General features: G+C 38.7%; 1 long non-coding RNA gene across 1 annotated transcript; it reads left to right on the top strand.

The window, feature by feature from the left end:
* The first annotated feature begins 1001 nt into the window (after positions 1-1001).
* LOC137169169 (uncharacterized) lies at positions 1002-3941 on the top strand. The gene is made up of 3 exons (XR_010924409.1): positions 1002-1345; positions 1969-2121; positions 3580-3941. It is a non-coding gene; the product is annotated as an uncharacterized lncRNA (long non-coding RNA).
* The last annotated feature ends 5443 nt before the right edge of the window (positions 3942-9384 follow it).

Below are 9384 nucleotides of genomic sequence, written 5' to 3'. Positions count from 1 at the left end.
TGTGGCCTATCCAAAGTATTTATCAGGCTGGCTAATCATGTTTTGCATCCACACCAGTCCTATGCATGCATGTGGAGAAGATTGACTGTGGCAATAAATAATCCATGATTGTAGCTTAGCTGTCATCCATCCAGTGAAAGATAAGTAAACTAATGCTTGAGCATAAGATATTCCAAAGGTGTTGGGCCAAATCATGCTTAATTTATTAAAAGACGTTATGTGCCAATTTTTCAGAGTCCAGTTTCAGCTCTGCTGCATTATTTTTGCATTGGAAGGTGAAGGTCACTGTAAATTTACACACTAATAATTTCACTTTTTAGAGTAAATATTAGCAAGCCGTATGTCTCCATGAATGCAATATTTTCATATTCTTTACATATTTATATCAGTAGGAATTTGCTTTTCATCCATGTGTTGCCTTATGTTCAAATAATGTGCATTAATCAATGAATACATGCCAAGAAGACTATGTTCTTAAAAAGACAAAAAAATGTTCAATGAATGGGCATAGGATGCAGCACAGGTACCACAACATCTAAGACGGGACAAGATGCATAAATGATGCATAAGAACAAAAAGAATACATTCATCAGCAGTCATTATTTCATCACTTTCCAAAGAGAATTGGGCATTTATGAAGAGGAGAGTCAGCTGGGTTGAGTATCCTCCATTGATGTGGTGAAGACAGGGATAACATCAAAGAGGGAATTTTGATGATATAATATATGTGGAACCTTTCTCTTTTGAGCATGCCACTGAGCCACCCATTAGCTCTCTATACAGGTTTATATAATAAACAATAAGATTTATGGATACATCTAAAGATTTTCATTCTAGCATGAATAAGTATTTTACATATTCTCAAGTATCATGCAATAATGAAGAAACAAGAATAATATACACTAGATAATATGATGAATGTTAGGTACCAAGCAGTGAGGAACATTGAGGAAACAAGAGCTGTAGATGGAAAAATAGGTTTTTATTTACCTAAAAAACGCAAAAACCATTACAAACCAAGAATATGATAACTAGGCCTATAAAAGAGGTCAACAAAATATGACGATACTCAATATAACAACAACTAAAAAAGACATTAACTGAACAAACTGACCTAATACAATGACACAAGGAAACATATATAGTGGCTTGACCAAACCAAATAAGATAAAAAAGGGTTGACAATATGGACACCATAAATACAAAGCAAAACTAACTAAACCCAAATCCCCCCTATGACATGGCAGCACATGGTTCGACCCGATGAGGCGGCTCCAGTATTTAAAAGTCCTCAGCTTTCAGGCACACCTTTTGCACCAGGAAAGGACGTCCCCCAACAGCCATGGTAAGAAACAAATAATTAATATAAGAAAATTGCCTGTGTAACCCTAAAGTGGTGCGCACTCCATATAAAACACTGTAAGGTTAGAAGTTAATAAACAGATTCCAAATCAAACAACCTGTGTGGTGTTAATTGTTTGGGTGTAGTTGAATGCAAATTAAATAAACCTGTGTAGGAAAGCAAACTAATGAGGTGATTCACAATATCCGAATATATAACTGTATATAAAGTAGTTCACACTAGCTCCACCTCCAGCAGCTACAACAGTAACATGCCACTTACACACTGATGCTTCAGTATGATGTCATATATATTAATATATCAGTGGGACCAAATAATTATTTTTACTTTAATATTTTAAGTACATTTTACTGCTAATATTTACTTAATACTTTTATTTAAGTAGGATTTTGCATGCAGGACTTTTACTTGTAATGGAGTATTTTTACATTGCTGTATTGGTACTTTTACTTGAGTAAAGTATCTGAATGCTTCTTCCACCACTGCTACATTGTCTCATAGCATATGGGTAATATAGATAGTGAGCTATTTATCCACTAAGTAGCAAGGTAGCCCAACAAAACACTACACTAACTAACAAACACCTTTCTGTCTTCAGATTTGAGACTGATTTGAGCAGCGGGCTGGTTTGATGGTACAGAGCAGCGAGGTGGCTGGACGGACAGCTGATCTGTCCCCGGGGATGACGAGCTGGTCGGCAGGATGGGAGCTGTTCTGGTGCCAGTGTTCAGCTCCAATTTGTGTACTTCTTACTGCAGGTAAGACCCTTCATTACTTTAATGACACTGTTTAAAAGTCATTATGTGAGAGAAAACCAAAATTAGCAGCAATTATTCTGCTTTTGTCAGTGCCACAATTTTACTCACTCATTGAAATTACGATCTTTGTCCTGGTGTTGTCTTTTTAATGGTGTATATCCAAAGCCGTGTCATCTTTCAGTGCTGTGTATTTGATTGGTGTTGTTGGTTTATCATCCAGTTTCAATATTGATGCTGTTAGCAGATGTTACAAATGCAAGACAAGAAAGAGAACTGGCCAGTGTCCTCGTTTGACATTTATTTTGTTCTATTATTTATTTACCTCTGACTGATGCTTTTTTGAAACTGTTCTCCAAAAAACTGTGCCAGTTGAATCAAGTATTCTGATCCACCTACATACTGATCTGCAGTTTGGTGTGGGCGCAGGAATAATAGCAAGTTAGCTTAAAGTCAGGAAAGCAGAACAACCAACCAACAACAGCCCTGGAACAAGAACATCAACATCTACTCAGATTTTTCTCAGAAATCAATGTGAAACCCACTGGACTGTGCATCAACCAGTTAGCTTATTGTACTTCGATATGAAGATCCTCTTGTTCAGTAGCTACCACGATAAACACAACATTATTTGCATTTATAGATTTTCTCCTAGCGCTGTGTGTCATGTTCTTGCTGGGGGTAAAAATACACTCATAAGTGTATCTTCACCACAGTGCAGTCCACTATGGAGGCAATTTGCCAACATTAGAGTTGTCTGGGGCTAGATAGGGTGTTGAATGATGATATAATGTGTTTAGCTAGGATCAGAAAATCTCATGCTTCAAAATGCCAATGGGTCATGTATATTTATGATTAGTGGATAATTAACATGGAAGAACTATAGCGTCCAGTGCTTCCACTAGATCACACATACATCTGACAGACAAGCTTAACATTACGCTTAGATAAGTGGTTTCTTTGTGCTAATAGTGTGTTAACTTATTTTTACTTACAAGACTGCTGAAGGTCAGTCATCTCATTTTAAGTTGAAATTATTTCTCCTTTACTGAGTCAGATAGAAAATTGAAATGCCTAGGTATGTTAATAATAATGTCAATTTCAGTCTTCCTCCCTGCACTATGTCAATTCCTGCTTGGTGTTGTACAGAATAAAATCAAAATTTGCATCAGTAAAAAGACATGACAACCCCCCCCATTACCCCCTCAAAAAGCCCTGGAATAAGCAAGTCAACATCAAGGCATTTGCCAGAAATCAATGCAGCACCCACTCGGCTGTTCGTGATCCAATGAGCTCGTTGAGCTATAATATGAAGTTCCTTGTGTCCTGCAGCCACCACAGTGCATCCAAAACACCATTTGCATTTATGGATTTTCTCCTAGCACCGTGTATCTGTGTGTCATGCTCTTGCTTGGAGGAAATGTGATCTCTATTCATAGTCTTTATCCATTTCATCTGCAGCACAGTCTTGACCGAGGGCCTTTGGAATCAGTCCCACTCAGAAACGATTTACTATGGGCAGGCAGGACTGTCAGATAGGGGGCAGGACACACGGGGGCTTGTGCATGACTTTGTGGACACAATGGGTTCATGAAGGAGTGATAATGTTTGGGGGGGAGGTAATGCAATCCAATACTACATTAGCAAAACTGCAGCCCCCGCAATTTCCATGGACTTAAATCAACACCTCTCTGACACAGTCCCAACCAAAATCCAACCTTTTAAGCTTCACAAAGCTATTTTTTTTTGCAGGACTGTTGTTTTTGATTGCATTACACTGACATCTGGTGTGACTGTGTAGCTCATATGTGAATATTAAAATAAATGTCTACGAATATACTGATTCAAATATTTTCTTTACAGTTGTACTGTCTCTGGTCACTCTTTGTCTTTGTCACTCAACTTGGAACACAAAAATATTCCTATAACACAAGACGACCCTGATTATAAGATGACTTCCCCTTTTCTAACACCTGTTTTATGGACGAAAAAAAAAACTTTTTGAGGATACGACACACATTCACTCTGGGGAAGTTCCCCTGAGATGTTATTAATATTATTAAAGGAGAGGAGATTCCTCATTCTTGAAGCCTCTTCTTGTAAAAGTGAAATAATACCATTAAAGCAAAATGAAGATCCCACATTTTTGTAGCTTGTCTATCAGCCGGTTACTCACACACTCCTTATTTTGTTTTCTTTGGCAGTTAACATTTTTGTTTTTGTCTTTTTGAGCTCCTCGGCACCAGTGACAGCAGTAATTCTTGACTGGTTGACAGATAATTCTGCAGTAAAAATGTCAAAAGACACTTTAGACCCGCTTTCACTTGTCATTAATGTATTTCCTCTGTGGCAGAAAAAACAAGTTGTACAAGCCCTCAGAAACTCCTGCAGGTTAAACTGAGCTAACAAACACTTTTAGGGCTGACTGACTCTAAAAGACCAACTGAGACTTGGAGACACTTGCTAGCCTAGAAACAATAAGGCTACAAACAACCCATAATGCAACACGCTGTAGGAGCTGATGTTACACTGGTACACTCAATAAGGATCTCTGACATTATGAAGACTAAATATGTTTAGTCCTTGTGTATAACATAACCCCTACTTTTTCAAATTTAATTTCCAGAATAAAATATCCTCCTATATTTGGGCCAATGTGGTAACTAACATGCATGATATGGAGCTAATTGTGAGGTTTTGTTTTCTGACATTTAGCAGTTCAGTAATTGATTTAGTCTTCACTGTGTAGACTCAGATAACTAAAGTTTATAGCAGTCTGTCTTTATTATCTACTACAGAGTCCCTCAGAGTTATTCTTGTGTTACCCTGTGCCCTCTGGATCAGCTAATAGCATCATGTCAATTTCAGTAGTTGGAATATCCCAGTTAACCTTGTTGCTTTTCATGCTGTTTTCAGGTTGTAGCTTCAGGTTGCAGAAATTTATTAGCCTTTTCAGTCAAAACTGATGTCTTTTTAACCCCTCAGTCAACAGAGGATTTTTTGACTTAGACTTTCAGTAATTTTAACTTTAGTTACTTGGAAATATTAAAAGCTGAACAAGAAACTGATCTGATAAGGGATTCGATAAGATTTAGGTTTGATAAGCAGATTCAGATTTGATAAAATGTTATTCAACCCCAACCGTGCTAACTTCTCTGGGTTTTTTGTTCGTTTCATAGTTATTTCCCCCCCCCCACCCAAAAAACATCCAAGGCACTTATCATCAGTAAAATCTTCCTTCACAGGCACGTCTGTAATTTTCCAACTAAAACCCAGTTTGTTTCATATTTTCAGAATCAGCTTTGTTGACCAAGTATGTTTACGCTTACACACACACATATATATAAATATATATATATATATATACACACACACACACACATATATAGCTATAAAGATAGAAACAAGTGGATAATAACATATAATGCCTTTTATACAGGTGAAACCATTTCTATAAACTGTAAACAGGATACAAATGGTGCAAAGGTGTGAAGAGTGCTGGAATTAATATTGAATGGGTAAAAAAAGTGATAAGTTACTTTATATACAAACAGTAGTTGGTTATGTATAGTATGTACAGCCTGCTCAGATATACAGTAATGAATATGTATGCATGTTGTTGCACATTTTATATTTTAAACTAAAATGAATATATGTCATTTGTAGGTACGGTGGGTGTTTTAGTTTTACAGGGTTATTGCACAATGACTGAGCTAACTGTTCATCAGGGTGACGGCAAGAGGAAGGAGTGTTGAGCTGCTCATACTGTTCACACACCCCTCGCTAAGGCAGCACATAAAAAACCAGTAGCTGCCAGAGTAAAAGCAAAAATTGCATGAAGGTTGAGTAAACAGCAAGCTCGTTTATTGAAACCATTTTTAGGTCAGAAACGTAGTGCTAACTGCACTCAAGAAAGCAGCAAAGCACAAGAAAACACTTTCCAGATTCATCTTAAAGCTATTTCCCCCTTCTTAAGATTGTCTCTAAATGACAGTAATGGTTTTGCAGGTGATTTTTTTTTTCTCTACCTTATAACTCTCTTCCCTGTTTTCAGATACTCATGCACTACTTCAGGGGGAAACACTTACAGGCTGCCCTTCTGACAAAATAGGAAAAGTGTGTCTGTCAACGTCTGGTTGAACCGTCCACCAGCATCAAACATTTGACAGAAGCAAGCTACGCGAACAGATATGCTTTTTAAAGTTGGAAAGATGTGACTTACTGCTCACTGCTTGATGCATCATGTGATGTTTGAACTTGGCGTGAGTGCAGAATTCAGTGTGGAGGAAGCTATAATTTCATGCAATTATTTGGCACAGGTGAGTGTCTCCGGCAGCATTATGAGACGTGGAAGAAAGTGTCCTCGGCCAAATTGGTGTCAGGTATTAATTTTACTCTGCAGCACACTTCACTCTGAAGTGCATTGGTGACGAATTGTAAAGTGCAGCATTTGGAATCCATCAATGGGTCACTACTATGGATGCTCTTCTATTTTGGGTTTAAACCCTGCTCACATAAGAAAACTTGTCAATGTATAAAGTGAGAGTGTTATAGAGAGGGGACGGGGTGGTTCTCGTCAATGCAAATCATTCCCCGCCTGCCATCTAGCTCCAGCTGGTGTGATGCTCTGGCATATTGGCAAGTGAGGCGGGCGGGTCGATAAGGATTTTAACCGCATCTTAAAATGGGTAATGGTGGCCTTTATGTGTGTCATTGTCACTTACCCAAAAGTCACGGCTCCTAAGCACCGCCATCCATCACCTGCCTGCCTGCCACATGCCTCTTTCTGCCTAACTGATTCACTAAGCTCTGTTTGTTTGTTTGCTCTCAAAGTCACTTTCATTTATGATGGAGCTGGGCATGGGCTACGATTGCATGCAGGGCTGTACAGCACAGAGATAGACAGACAGGGGTGGTTAGCTTGCTCTAAAATTGCTCACCCACACTAAAGCATGCCATATTGGATATTACGCTTATACGAAGCCATTCTTGCACCGTTTCCTCACAACAGAATAGCTGACTTCATAATCTCAACATGCAGAATTTCTTCCTTCTCCACAAGTGATAGCCTGCAGTGAAGTCAACCAGAATGCTTCCCTAAATAGACTAAAACACTGAAGCTTTAACATGAAAAACTCATTTAACAGCTAAGACAATTTAGATAATATCTAAGAGTGAATCACATTCACTTTCTGTATTGCTGAGGGCAGAATTTTTGTAGTATTTTATAATATTTGAATGATCTAAATTAATTCCTGCTGTTGATCCTTGATAGAAAAGTTTGTTTGAAGTTTGAATACTTTGCCTTTTAGGTGAGCCACGGCATTGTCAATGCAAAATAGCTGCCCTTGAAAGACTGTAGACTGTACAGTCTTTCACTGCTCAGTCACAAATATCTCTATTTTTTCTGCCTAATAGTTCTGAGCTTTTGGAGTGGCAATGACAAACTCAAAAATGAAGCTTTTAGTGGGAATTTTTGCTACATGGTGACACAATTCAATATTGAATTTCTTGCTACATTATAGTAATGACCAGTGTGTACTGTGTGTGGCCAGCAAAGGGTTAATAGTCCTTTTTACTGTACATTTATGATGAATATGAAGTGCTTGGACCAGATCATAAAATACTAAATGGATATTGGTAGACATAATGTAGATTTACTGTATACTTTGTGCCAATCAGTACCAGACACTGTTTCGATTAACGTTACTGGTCAGTAAAAGCCCATAAAATGTATGGGTAATCCCAGCTAGCACAGTTAGCATGATTCAGACAGGAAAGGGGCGTGTTTAAGGTGCCAGTCAGGCAATGATATATGATCCAGGAAATCCAGTTAGAATAACCATTAAAGGCTTACCAGACGCCAAAACACTGCACAACATTTTGAAGTACACACACACACACAGAGTTTGGAGTTTGTGGAAAGTTATCACAGTGGCAAATATTTTATCTTTCATCGCGAGGTAAACTAAAAAGAACACAGCGTTCATGTTACAAAGTCATCCAACAGGAATGTGTACTGCAAACAAAGTTGAACCTGGTTAAACTTTTAGCCGTTGACCCTTTGTTGTTTTGCTGGACATCTCCTGCATTGGCACCCTGCTGCATCGAACGACAGCTTCCATTCAAATGAATGAGAGGGCTGTGCTTTTACACACAGGGCTAATGTTGGACTGAACATGGCCTTAGACCTGTCAGCCTGCAGGGATACAGCCAGGTACGCTGGAGTGCTAGTCTTTCTGTATTATCAAAGATAAGCAGGTAACCGTGCAGGCTACACTACCTTTGCCTGTCAGTCAGTGCAGTTGGAGGTCTAATATGAGGTTGTCAGCTGGTTAAATAGTCAGTGTGAGAATTGTGTGGAGCATAAAGAGTTTTACTCATACAAGTGTGAAAATATGTTTATTGTTGAATAGGTTACATTTGATTTTCATGATATTGTTAAGTAAATGTTATTCAGTTTAGGTGTAGCATACACATGTAAATGTTTTTGGTTTTTGTGTGTTTGAAGTCTTATAAGAAGCTGCATTCACATTGTAGAGCAACAGCAGAGCCGATGCAGGTTGCGGTAACACCAAACAATGATATGAAACAGTGTTGCTGACTAGTCATAGGTATGTTTTGCACAGGTACCTCCTCATGTTATTAAATGTGTTTCGTTCTGAGCCTGTAACATATAATTATTTTTTTCCAGACATCATTATTTATTATAAGAGTAAAGCATTTTTCTGAGGTCAGTACCAGCCTGGAATGAGAGAGAGAGAGGAGAACGCCACACATGCTGGGCAGCTGTGCGTCGTCATTCAGGAAACCAAGGCCTCTATTCATTAAAGCCTCATTCCCAGTATACCAGGAGGATGTTGGCAGAGCTGTTTTCACCTCTGTGCATATTTACAAAGCTTTGGCAAGCGTCGCACTCATTTTTGTGGCTAACTGGTGAAGATGTTTAGTTGCCCTGAGCAACTGTAAGGAGCTTCAGAGAATGGTTGGCAGACTTAAGTCAGGGAAGAAATGCTCGTTAAGCCCAACTATGTTGTCATGGTTAATTAAATACCCACTCCATATTTGAAGTTTGTTTTTTTTCACTGCTCCCTGTCTGACCCGTTCTGTCATGAAGACGCCATGGGAATGAGGGGTGGACACGCATGGTTATTGCTGCCTTTCTCTTTAGCTTGACTGATGTATGTGATTAACTGGCATTACCTTCAGACTTTCTCAGGTCAGCCCTAAACCGCAGAGGGGTGGGGTCGAAAACAAAGTCAGCGT

Source organism: Thunnus thynnus, chromosome 18 (genome assembly GCF_963924715.1).
Source record: "Thunnus thynnus chromosome 18, fThuThy2.1, whole genome shotgun sequence".
Taxonomy (NCBI): domain Eukaryota; kingdom Metazoa; phylum Chordata; class Actinopteri; order Scombriformes; family Scombridae; genus Thunnus; species Thunnus thynnus.
Note: the sequence above shows the minus strand (reverse complement) of the source record. Positions and strands in the feature narration are given on the sequence as shown.